The sequence below is a fragment of the Phycodurus eques genome, chromosome 8, assembly GCF_024500275.1.
Source record: "Phycodurus eques isolate BA_2022a chromosome 8, UOR_Pequ_1.1, whole genome shotgun sequence".
In the NCBI taxonomy this organism is placed as follows: Eukaryota; Metazoa; Chordata; class Actinopteri; order Syngnathiformes; family Syngnathidae; genus Phycodurus; species Phycodurus eques.
In genome coordinates, this window is record NC_084532.1 from 29910684 (window position 1) to 29924255 (window position 13572).

General features: G+C 43.1%; 1 protein-coding gene across 1 annotated transcript in view; it reads right to left on the reverse strand.

Annotated features, from left to right (window-relative positions):
* The window catches only part of ptprfa (protein tyrosine phosphatase receptor type Fa), a 68437-nt gene extending 58603 nt beyond the window's left edge, over positions 1-9834 (reverse strand). Inside the window, exon 1 of the mRNA XM_061682942.1 lies at positions 9111-9834. The gene's annotated coding sequence lies outside the window, so the exon portion shown is untranslated. The remainder of the gene's footprint in view (positions 1-9110) is intronic.
* Between the last annotated feature and the right edge of the window lie 3738 nt (positions 9835-13572).

Sequence of the window (13572 nt, forward strand, 5' to 3'; positions counted from 1 at the left end):
AAGTGACGTGAGGTCAGGTGACGTGAGTTCAAGTGACGTGAGGTAAAGTGACGTGAGGTCAGGTGACATGAGGTCAAGTGACCTGAGGTCAACAAGCGACATGAGGTCAAGTGATGTGAGGTCAAGTGACGTGAGGTCAACAAGTGACATGAGGTCAAGTGATGTGAGGTCAGGTGATGTGAGGTCAAGTGACGTGAGGTCAACAAGTGACATGAGGTCAAGTGATGTGAGGTCAGGTGACGTGAGGTCAAGTGATGTGAGGTCAGGTGACGTGAGGTCAAGTGAAGTGAGGTCAGGTGACGTGAGGTCAAGTGACGTGAGGTCAAGTGACGTGAGGTCAACAAGTGACGTGAGGGCAAATGACGTGAGGTCAGGTGACGTGAGGTCAAGTGACGTGAGGTCAACAAGTGACGTGAGGTCAAGTGACGTGAGGTCAAGTGACGTGAGGTCAGGTATCGTGAGGTTAAGTGACGTGAGGTCAACAAGTGACGTGAGGTCAAGTGACGTGAGGTCAGGTGACGTGAGTTCAAGTGACGTGAGGTCAGGTGACGTGAGTTCAAGTGACGTGAGGTAAAGTGACGTGAGGTCAGGTGACGTGAGGTTAAGTGACCTGAGGTCAACAAGCGACATGAGGTCAAGTGATGTGAGGTCAAGCGATGTGAGGTCAACAAGTGACATGAGGTCAAGTGATGTCAGGTCAAGTGACGTGAGGTCAACAAGTGACATGAGGTCAAGTGATGTGAGGTCAGGTGACGTGAGGTCAAGTGATGTGAGGTCAGGTGACGTGAGGTCAAGTGACGTGAGGTCAGGTGACGTGAGGTCAAGTGAAGTGAGGTCAAGTGACGTGAGGTCAAGTGACGTGAGGTCAACAAGTGACGTGAGGTCAAGTGATGTGAGGTCAGGTGACGTGAGGTCAAGTGATGTGAGGTCAACAAGTGACGTGAGGTCAAGTGACGTGAGGTCAAGTGACGTGAGGTCAACAAGTGACGTGAGGTCAAGTGACGTGAGGTCAGATGACGTGAGGTCAAGTGACGTGAGGTCAACAAGTGACGTGAGGTCAAGTGATGTGAAGTTCGGTGACGTGAGGTCAACATTTTCTTCCATTATTCGGTGGAAAGCGGGTTCTTCGGCAGAAAGAGAAGAGGAAAGCAGAGAGCCTCGAACTGAATGTGGGGACTTTGAATGAACTATGACAGGAAAATGTCAGGAGTTTGTGTGTTTGTGCGTATTGTGTGTCCAGGAGACCAGGTGGAACGGCAGTAAGGCTAGAAGTTTAGGGCAGGGTTGAAATTATTTGACCATGGTGTAGATGGGGCACGGTGGCGACTGGTTAGAGCGTCAGCCTCACAGTTCTGAGGACCCAGGTTCAATCCTCGGTCCCGCCTGTGTGGAGTTTGCTTGTTCTCCCCGTGCCTGCGTGGGTTTTCTCCGGGCACTCCGGTTTCCTCCCACATCCCAAAAACATGCATGAATTGGAGACTCTAAATTGCCCGTAGGTGTGAATGTGAGTGCGAATGGTTGTTTGTTTGTATGTGCCCTGCGATCAGCCGGCAACCGGTTCAGGGTGTACCCCGCCTCCTGCCCGATGACAGCTGGGATAGGCTCCGGCACGCCCGCGACCCGAGTGAGGAGAAGCGGCTCAGAAAATGGATGGATGGATGGTGTAGATGGGAAGAGAAATGGAGTCGGGTCGAGTATTTTAAAAGAAGAGTTGGCTAAGAATGTTTTGGAGGTGAAGAGTATCAGATCGAGTGATGAGACTGAAACTTGAACTTGAGGGACAGATGGTGGTAGACTTTGCAAAAAGGATGCAAATGGATGTAGTGAACACTTTTTTTTTTTTCCCAGAAGAGGCAGGAACATAGGCTGACCTACAAGAGCGGAGGTAGAAGCACGCAGGTGGATTACATCTTGTGCGGACGATGTCATCTGAAGGAGGTTACCGACTGTACGGTAGCGGTAAGGGAGAGTGTGGCAAGACAGCATAGGATGCTGGTGTGGAAGATGACTGGTGGTGGCAAAGGCCAGGTTGGACACTAAAGAAGGAGAAAAGGATCTCTACAGGCTGGCCAGACAGAGGGATAGAGATGGGAAGGATGTGCAGCAGGTTAGGGTGATTAAGGATCGAGATGGAAACGTGTTGACTGGTGCCAGCAGTGTGCTGGCGAGATGGAAAGAATACTTCGAGGAGTTGATGAAGGAGGAAAATGAGAGGGAAGGGAGAGTAGAAGAGGCAAGTGGGGTGGACCAGGAAGTGGCGATGATTAGTAAGGGGGAAGTTAGAAAGGCATTAAAGAGGATGGAAAATGGAAAGGCAGTGGGTCCTGATGACATTCCTGTGGAGGTATGGAAGCATCTAGGAGCGGTGGCTGTGGAGTTTTTGACCAGCTTGTTCAACAGAATTCTAGCGGGTGAGAAGATGCCTGAGGAATGGAGGAAAAGTGTGCTGTTGGTGCCCATTTTTAAGAACAAAGGTGATGTGCAGAGCTGTGGCAACGATAGAGGAATAAAGTGGATGAGCCACACAATGAAGTTATGGCAAAGAGTAGTGGAGGCGAGACTCAGGACACAAGTGAGTATTTGCGAGCAACAGTACGGTTTCATGCCTACAAAGAGGACCACAGATGCGTTATTTGCCTCGAGGATGTTGATGGAAAAGTACAGAGAAGGTCAGAAGGAGCCACATGGTGTCTTTGTAGATCTAGAGAAAGCCTATCACAGAGTACCCAGAGAGGAACTGTGGTACTGCATGCGGAAGTCTGGAGTGGCAGAGTGGAGGAAAAGTTCGAAAGATGGAGGCATGCGCTGGAAAGCAGAGGAATGAAGATTAGCCCAAGTAAGACAGACTATATGTGCATGAGTGAGAGGGGTGGTGGAGGAAGAGTGAGGCTACAGGGAGAAGAGATAGCGAGGGTGGAGGACTTGAAATACTTGGGGTCAACCGTCCAGAGCAATGGTGAGTGTGGTCAGGAAGTGAAGAAACGGGTCCAAGCAGGTCGGAACGGGTGGAGGAAGGCGTCAGGTGTGTAATGTGACAGAAGAGTCTCTGCTAGGATGAAGGGCAACGTTTAGAAAACAGTGGTGAGGCCGGCCGTGATGGACGGATGAGAGAAGAGACAACAGGAAGCAGAGCTGGAGGTGGCGGAAATGAAGATGTTGAGGTTCGCTCTCGGAGTGACCGGGTCGGATCAAATTAGAAATGAGCTCATCAGGGGGACGGCCGAGGTTCGATGTTTTGGAGACAAAGTTGGAGAGAGCAGACTTCAATGGTTTGGACACGTCCAGAGGAGAAATAGTGAATATATTGGTAGAAGGGTGAGGGGGACGGAGCTGCCAGGCAAGAGAGCTCGAGGAAGACCAAAGAGAAAGTTGATGGATGTCGTGAGGGAAGACATGAGGGCAGTCGGTGTTGGAGAGGAGGATGCAGGAGAGGGGCTGACGTGGAGAAGGACGACGCGCTGTGGCGACCCCCAACGGGACGAGCGCAAAGGAAAAGAAGATTTTCTTCCATTATTAGATGATACACAAATGCCACCCAGCCCTCCAGTTTGTTCTCATCATGCCTGGCCAATAATTCCAAACGTGTGTGTGCGCGTGTGCGCGTGTGCGGATGCTGTGATGAGGTGCAGCGTCAGCACAGTGCTGGTCTCCGTCCCGCTGGTCAAAAAGCTGCTACACTTTCGCAACCTGCGCACACACACACACTTTCGCACACCCTTCCTCTGACCGTCAGGCATTACGTAAGTGCGAGAGTCCCGTCGCTTTCGAATGCAATCCAGTCAATTCCCAACTATTCACAAATTCACCTATTGGCATTTCTTGTATTTTTTTGTCTGTGGAATTGATCCACAGCTATTTGCTGAAAACCCCACCCAGTCGCATGTTTTTGTGCTCTTTCTGTAAGATGCCACAAGTTGGCACCAAAGCCCTGGCTATGAGGAAAGTAGTCATTGGTGTCAAGGAAGTATTGCTGAAGTGATCTCGACTGAGATTACCTCGTTGACTTTCTGTTCGTTAACTGGAATCCAACTGTTTCCCGCCACCCAAAAATATATTCGTCAAGTACGTTTTGGGTCTTGCCCAGCTTGTCTGTGAAAATCAAGTTTGGGGACCATTGTAATGACTAACAGATGCCTGCAGATGGCGGTGTTGCAGCGCTTTGGATTTGAGCTGAGCAAAGCTTTTGAGTAGAAGATAAAGATGAGGGGGTGAATCTGGGCTCATCGTGTCAATTATGAGGGAGAGAAATGGCAACACGTTGGAAGTCGGACAACTTTAGGCACCTCACACTCAAATAGAACACGTAGATGTATGGAATAGCATGTGTTGCAGGAGGTAATAGAACGTGCGTGTTGCGATCGTGAGAAAAGATGTGAACGGCGAACGCCATGTAAAAAATGGCAGCGTTGCTCAAGGCTCGTTTCTTAGTTGTATGTCTGTAAATAAAGGTCTGGTTTTGTTGTTCTATAGTTTGCGGTGCCTACAAAAGCAAATAATATTAGCGTTAAAGTCACTCTTCTGCTTGACATGTTTCACAAAAACCTCATTTTCTCCGCGGATGTATCAGAAACCGAAGTCTTTGGTGAAACCAGCACATGTTCTGCTGTTGATTACTAAAGAACTTTTTTCTGGTGAATGACGGGAGTCTACTTCTCCTTTTAGTAAGTTTGGTGCTTGCATTGTGACGGAACACAGTATTCTGCAGGTCTTGAAAGATCTGTCAAAATGCTGTGAAATTAATATCGTAACTCCCAATTTCACAGCAGAGCTATTAAAGAAGACCATATTTTCTTCACTTCCTGTTGGCGTCCTAATACTTTTCTTCACTTCCTGTTGGCGTCCCAATACTTTTGTCCCTATTTTCTTCACATCCGATTGGCGCCCCAATACTTTTGTCCGCTTTTTCTTCACTTCCTGTTGGCGACCAAATACTTTTGTCCGCTTTTTCTTCACTTCCTGTCGGCATCACAATACTTTGGTCCGTATTTTCTTCACTTCCGGTTGTCGTCCCAATATTTTTGTCCGTTTTTTCTTCGCTTCCGGTTGTCGTCCCAATACTTTTGTCCGTATTTTCTTCACTTCCGTTACCTTCCCAATACGTTGGTCCGTATTTTCTTCACTTCTGGTTGTCGTCCCAATACGTTGGTCCGCATTTTCTTCACTTCCTGTTGGCGTCCCAATACTTTTGTCCGCTTTTTCTTCACTTCCTGTTGGCGTCCTAATACTTTTCTTCACTTCCTGTTGGCGTCCCAATACTTTTGTCCCTATTTTCTTCACATCCGATTGGCGCCCCAATACTTTTGTCCGCTTTTTCTTCACTTCCTGTCGGCATCACAATACTTCGGTCCGTATTGTCTTCACTTCCGGTTGTCGTTCCAATATGTGTGTCCGTTTTTTCTTCACTTCCGGTTGTCGTCTCAATATTTGTGTCCGTTTTTTCTTCACTTCCGGTTGTCGTCCCAATACGTTGGTCCGCATTTTCTTCACTTCCTGTCGGCGTCACAATACTTTTTCTCCACTTTCCACATGGCGTCCCAATCCTTTTGCACTATGTTGCAATGTGTAAAATCATTTGCAGATGGGATCGCGGCGACCTGAAGCGGGAGTGAAAAGCTCAGAAGTTGGTCCAAGAACTTGAAGAAGATCTCGGCGATCTGATAACGTTTCCACGGGCGTCCGATCAAAGGAGCCTCGCTTTGTGCTTTCAGATCGCATGCTCACTGCTAACTGCTAACCGCATTCGTGCACACAAAAGACGTCACGTTTGTTCTTGGCTTTGCTGATTAAGAAAAAAAAAGTGTCACCTTTGATCTTATTTGACAATTCTTTGCTGTTGCGTCAGGACTCGTGAAAACACGCCCTCTCGTGTGCATTTGGCGTGACTGCTGTTTATGATTTATTTCCAACCTTGATTTCGTATTCTGCTTTTTTCAGTGTGAGTGTATGGTCTCAAGCACTGAATAAAGTTATCCTTTTCAATAATGCCTTTATGGTTAGTTTAAACACAAAGAAAACACGATAAATATCTATATTTTAAAACAAAATAATACATTCTACCAGTTTATATTTGTTTTTTTGGACTGGTCATATTTGTGACATTTTTTGTCATTTTCTGGAAATATTGTCATTTTTGGCCATTTATGTCAATTTGGTCAGATGTAGTTAATAATAATAATATTGTTAACGCAATTTTCATTCTGTAAAATTTCACAGTGCGAAATAAAATAGGTGGTTATGCAATTGTAATGAACTGTTTTTTTGTCATTTTCTGTAAAGGAAAAAAAAAAGTCATTTTTGGATCAACAAGTCGGTGGTTCTGCGACTGTATTTTGGGGGCTCGTTTTTTTCTAATTTATTGGCATCTTTTGTCATGTTGTTGTCACTTTCTGTGACTTTTTGGTCGATTATGCTACAGTCATTTTGATTTTGACCAATAAAATCGTTATGAAGTTGTTGGATAATTTTGTCTTGTTTTTGTTTTTGTATATTCGTTCGTATTTTTTAGTTGTTGTTTTTTTTTGGCGGTCATTTTTATATAAAAAAATAATAAAGTAAAAGGTTGAATGCGCCGCCATGTTTCAGTGTTCAATCTGGTGCCATCGTAAACTTGAGCGACACGGACTGTGCTTTTTGTGTGCACGCCGTGCGTCCTCTCGTGTGCAGTTGGCTTCGTTGGCGTGGGCGTGGGCGTGGGCGTGGCGTGGCGCGGCTCCGCCCCGAAGCGTCCCGCGGGGCGCCAGATTGTCTCGGCGACGCGAGCGCGCCAGGGCTCAGCGGGCTCCCATCCCGCCGGCGTCCGGCCCAGAGACTCGACTCGCCGACCGGATTCGGGCCGGAACATCGCCAACAGATGGCCGCCGGTGATTCATCGCCTCGTCGGGGAGAATCACAACCCAAAGTGGCCCCAAAGCACATTAAAGCTTCGAAAAAGGCCGAAAATGACATTATTTTAAAAATGTTTCAAAAACTGCTGTCACGTTTGGAGACTCACTTTGTTTGCACATTTACAACAAATACGACAAAAATGCAGCCCATTGAGTCACGCTGGAGCGTGATTTCCGTAGCCTAATGTTATGGAAATCATAACATTTCCATAACCTAATGTGATCTTTTTGCCACAAAAAATTGGCTAATAAGGGCAAGCATGTTCCTCACTAAATATAGATTTTTCTGACAAAAAGATTTTGTGGTCAACGATTGCATTTTTGTGCAAAGATATTGCACTTTTGTTGACAATTTTGTCAAAGGGTTGCTCCTCTGATTGTTAGAAGATTTTCTACAGCTACTAAAAAATAGAATACAAAAATAAAAATACAACTTTGCAGTGAATTGTTTCCCAAATCTTGCACTCTTGATACAAATTTGAATGTTTTTGTGTGTCAAAGAAGAGCGTTGGAATTATTTACATGGGAAACTAACATGCTTAAACACACACATTGGAGGAAAAAAAAAACATCATTGTGATGGAAAAATATTTGGAATAACAATTTTGTGGACTTTTTCAGCATGAGAAAACCAAAGCGCCGTCAAAAAAATTGCAAAATTAGAATTTTTATTTACCGTTATTGATCACATAACAGGAAAATGAGCCTCTGATTTTGATGACAATGCATAGCATTTGTAAGGCCAAGTATGTCAATTTTGTGTACAAAAAGCAACTTTTTTGTGTGGGCGACAGTATTTTGTTGGTGTGCAAATGAAGGCCAGAGGACGCGAGCGCCGATGAGGAAGTTGAGGAAGACGAAGGAGGCGTTTCATCAGTATTCCATGGCGCGCTCACGCTCGGCCTTTCCGCACGTTGTGGCCGCAAAGCGCTCGTCGCCGCGTGCCTTTGACGGCGCGTTTCCGCGCAACATGCGGCTCAAGTTTGACGTCGTGACAATCGGTGATGACGACATCATCAACAATGACATCATCGTCACTTACTTGGGTCTGTGGGAAATCATAATCACTATTCGGGCCGACCGATTAATCGGATGATATTAGCCCTTTTCAAATTTCTGGCCGATTTTTTTGTTTTGTTTTGTTTTTGTTTTTGTTTTTCTTTTTTAATACATTACCACATTACAATATAAGACAAACAAAAAAAAAATTCTTAAATGCCAAAATCGTCCAAAAATTGGTGGTTTTTGCAGATTTTTCTCTCTGTTGTAATGTTAAACAAATACTAAAGGACAAATTATTGCAAAACAGTCAAATCATTTAACTTGAATTCATCCGAATTGTTCTAAGCAGTAAGCGACCAATAGAGAAGTGATTGTATTTATTATATGTTTTTCAATAAATTGGTCGATTAATTGGTTATCAGAATTTTATCGTAATCGGCATCTGCCTCGGGCCTTGCTAAATATATCTCGAGAATTTGTAATGTTGTAATAATTGATACAATTACAATAGCGTGTACAAATATCCAACATAATGCAAGCGCAAATATGGTCAGCAAATATCGATTTTCGTAGCAATAGATGAATTTATTGACTATGACTGACTTACAGCATTTTCCATTGAAGACCCAATTCAAAAATAATAAATTCATTAATACAATTATACAAAAAACAAAATCCATTTTGAAAAAGAAAAATCTAACATAAGATCAAATAATAAAGCTACTCTTAATAAATCAATAATAATCCATCATAACCAGTTGATTATCATTATTAATATTAATATTATCTTTTAATAAACATACAGTAAAATATTTACTACAACTTAAAACTAAAACAACAAATCTAATTTTAATAAATCAATTATTTATTGAAACCAGTGTATTATTATTATTATTATTACAGCAAAATTATATTAATATACAATGCATAAATAAAATTATACAAAATATCTCAAATCAAATCAAATTAAAAACAAATAAAATAAAAAATGATCAGAACCAGTTTATTGTTGTTATTATTATTATCATCATTATTATTGTTATGGGTTGTTGTTTTATTTCAATGTAATTACTGAAATGATTGTAATGTTTACTTTTATGGATTTTCTGTCATTTTCCGTGTGTTGAACTGTTGCATGGACGTTGCCTGCTGTCTCTTCATTTGAGCACAGCACGTGAAGGGCGCGCGCACAGGTGCGACGACGGCGTGCACGCGTACACTCACCATCTTCCCGGGGAGGTGGGTGGAGGTGGTCTTCTTCAGGTGGTCCGCACCACGAGATCCACACAAAGAAAAAAAAAAAAAAAAAAAAAACTAAATCAGTCCTCACGTGGAAAATCCCAATGACAAAAAAAAAAAGTCCCGTTAAATCCTTGCGCGTTTCTCCTCTTCCGGTTCTGTTCGTCCGGTGATTCCGCTCCGTCCCGGCTGCCTGGCCGTCAACGGGAACACGAAGAAAAATTAGAAAAAGAAAGAAAGAAAGAAAGAAAGAAAGAAAGAAAGAAAAGAAGAAGAACAAGAAGAAGAATTAGAAGAGGAAAGAAAGAAAGAAAGCGACCGAGCTCGGCGCTGATGCTCGCTGGTCGCTCGGCAGACTTCGGCAAACCTCGGACGACCTCGGCTCTTTCCGGAAAGTCCAGCGAACCTGGCGACGCTGATTGGTCGGCGAGCTTTGTCGCGGCTCTCACGCACGTCAATCATGACGTCACCATTTTTAAGCGTCTCCGAATTTACAGTTTAGATTCTAAATCATAACTCGATACAGCTTTTTTGAGGACTTTATGCCCCTTCAAAGTCATTTTAGATCATTTATTACATTTTATGCTAACAGTTTTTCTTTTCAATTATTTGTGCCATTTTTGTCAGATTTTGTCATTGGTCCACTTTTTCGTCAAACAAAAAGGTGACTATATGCTGCTCATCAACTCGTTCTGTGGTCTTTTTTTTCGTCTTTTTGTGCTATTTTTGACATTTTTATCCAGTTTGTCATCAATTTTATGCTGCTTTGGTCAGAGTTTGTCTAAGCAACCAATTGTGTGATGCTAATTATCTCTTATTGTTGACAATTTAATGTCAAATCAACAATAATAATGACCATTTCTTTTTCAAATATTAGTTAAGGTCATTCCATTTTTTTGTCCATTTTCTATTGAAATATTAATAGATTCCTCTCAATTTTGGTCAAATTTAGTCAGTTTTGAATTCATACCTATTGTATCGTATTCATTTATCATATTTTGTATGTCAACACTGTCAGAGTTTATTTTAATGATTAAAGTATGTGAGGCTTATTAACTGTGTTTTGTGAATTTTCTTTTGTATTTTTTTTGTTTTTGGGTCATTTATGGTCAAATATATTTCATTTTATTTCATTTTCTCATATTAATCCCTTCATAAAGTTGCGCGAATTGGCAATTTTTGCTCAAATTCTCGTCAAATAAATAAACGTGGCTTCACAATGCAAATTGCCAGACCATTTTTTTGGATATCAGTTTTGTCAGAGTTTGTATTTTTTTGGGTCAAATTTTGTCATAGCAACCAAAAGATGAAATGATGTGACACTAATTAACACATTTTTTGAATTTTGTATTTTTTTTGGTCATATTGTATGAATTTATAATTTTTTTAAATGACATTTTTTGGTCAGATAAACCCAAAAGTAAAATTATGTGACAGTAATTAGCGTTTAAACAATAATAATAAAAACATTATATATATAATTATTTTTTTTTTTTTGGGTTGAAATGATGTAAAATCTTACATTTGAACAGAATGTGTTAAAGTTTTTGTCAAATCAAACAGGTGAGTGCGGTTGTGTGATTGCGGTAGTCAATATTTGTCATTTTTGGGAAATATTTGTACATTTTGATCTCATCTCATCGCTCGAGACTGTAGAGATGATGGTGGACTTCAGGAGGCGTCCTTCGCCACTGCTGCCCCTCACGTTGTCCGGCCGCCTCGTGTCAACCGTCGCGACCTTCGAGTTCCTGGGAATTACGGTCTCTCGGGACCCGAAGTGGGCGACCGACATCGACTCCGTCCTCAAAAAGGCCCAGCGGAGGACGTACTTCCTGCGGCTTCTGAGGAAGCACGGCCTGCCGCCGGAGCCGCTGAGACGGTTCTACACAGCGCTCATCGAATCGGTCCCGCGTTCTTCCATCGCGGTCTGGTTCGGCGCCGCTACAAAAAAGGACAAACTCCGACTGCGACGGACAATCCAAACTGCTGAAAGGATTGTCGGTACCCCCCTACCCGCCATCGAGGACTCGCACGCTGCCAGAACTAAGACAAGGGCGTGCAAAATCCTCTCGGACCCTCCGCGCTCTTCCGGCTCCTTCCCTCAGGTCGGCGCTACCGATCGACGCAAACTAGAACTAGTAGACATTCCGACAGCTTCTTCCCTCTTGCGATCAACTTCTTAAACACCTGACCTATAATTCCATTGCAACAAGCTGGCAATTTTTTGACTTGAGTTGGTTGTCACATTTGTGTGGGGCCAATGATGTATGACTCGTGCACTCACTGCAGTTGTCTCGCCACGCTGCACTATTTGCATATACCGGCCACTCGTGCCAGAGTAGCATCTGCTCCATTTGCACACCGATTGAGGAGTATCTGTAACATTTGCACAACCGACATTGTCCCAGATGATCGCACTACTCGTCACTTTAAACCTCGGCGCCCTTTGCACGACGGTCATTGCACCGGACTATTGCAATGTGAGTCATTCGAACTGCTCTAAGTGCTCGAGGACTCTGGATCTTTTTGCACAATTGTTTTTTGTCAATGTCTTTCTGTCTCCAAAGCGTTCTGTTAATTGTTCTGTTAACTGTTGTACTAGAGCGGCTCCAACGACCGGAGACAAATTCCTTGCGCGTTTTGGACATACTTGGCAAATAAAGAGGATTCTGATTCAGATTTTTGGTGATTATTTGATTGGAATTTTTTTTTTGTCCATTTGCAATTAATTTCTATGCATCCATTTGTTTTAAATCAAGTACAGTAGTGTCGTGGTTTATGGCGGGTTGCTAGGGTCCGGACCAAACCCGCAATAGCTGAACTCCGCGAAGTAGCGACCACATATATTTTAGATTATTTTAGATTGATTGTAATTCTATATGAACTTCCGCAGACTCGTGTTAACCTCTAGCATACACTTAGAAACAATTTATATTGAATACTCTTAAAACATATTTTCAACTCTTAAACATAAAATAATGCAGAGTAGACTGTACATTATGTACATTGTATTCCTCATAATGTGCTGTCATGAATTATTATTATATCCCCCCATAGTTTGAATGTTTTAGGCCACGAAGCGCTTATTTTACCACCCAAAAATGTATACAGAATATACTCCAAATTCTGCGATCTGACGAATTATGCGCGGTAGGAATGTGGGGAAAAGAAAAACGCAATGCACTGAATCTGCAAAAGGCGAACAGCGATATAGCGAGGGAAGCCTGTCAAACGAAAGCATGAAATCCAGTTACTGTTTTCTAAATAATCTTAAGACAAAAGTCGCAAAGATCCAAATCAAAATCCTGTGTTTGCAAAAACGTGACGGTCCAGCCCGCAAACTTGTGGTCAAGCCGCCCCCTCCGTGTTTAAGAGCCCACCAGATGGCCCCGCCTCCCTGAGGGCACGCGTGCTAATATTAGCGCGGTTCTCGCGAGGCGGACTCCCGGTGACAGATGGCGGCGCGCGTCCTGCGTCCGCTCGCCACCGCAAAGAAAAAAAACAAACAACAACAACAATCGCACTAGATCATTTCCAAACATTTACAAATCACTTCCAAAGAAAAATAGAAATACAAATAAACACTCGTTTGTCAATTGATGTTTACTATTTTACAATGAACTAGATACAAATATGTTAGAATACAATGTCAAAATGTTCAACTATGGCCAAACCGGGCACTAATTGACATCTGGGCACTACCAGTGAAGCACTAGACGTTAAATGGGAAAATGATATAATGTCACTCATCCTAATAGTGGAAAAAAAACACTGACTACTGCGCCCGTGTAATTCCACTAGTGTGCTGAACTATCTTACTAGTGAGGACAAAGCGCGTACTCGTACTTGGACATGGAAGAAATGCTGAAACAATTCATGGAAAGCTATTCTTCCATATAACTAGGCTACTAGTGCCAGGCACTTGACTACTGCTAGGGCGTGGCAGTATGCGGACTTCTCATACCGGTAGGCCAAATGTAAATCATCGTTTTACTACTGGACTGAATTGTCTTACTGGTGAGGACCAAAAGTGTACTAGTACATGGACCTTAAGCCGGCTAGCGAGCATATCCAGAAAATGCTCAAACTGCTTCATGGAAAGAATTTATTCAATATCCTTGATCAGAAGGCTACTAGTGCGTGACAGATGATTTACTAGTTGGGCCTAGTAGTGTCATTACTGCATCACAGTCGTCAACCGGTACATTTCATTGCAAACTGAAAACTGACACTAGTAGCGGAAGTGTTACTAAGACCAATTGCTCTACTAGTGCACTGAATTGTCTTCCTAGTGAGGACAAAAGAGTGCACTAGTACATGGACCTGAAGCTGCATATCGGGCAAATGTTGCAACAGCTTTTGACAAGTAGCGCCACCTGGTGGCTCGAATCAGAATCAGAGTCAGAATCAGATTCATCTTGACTTTCATTGCTTCCGACGATGACGT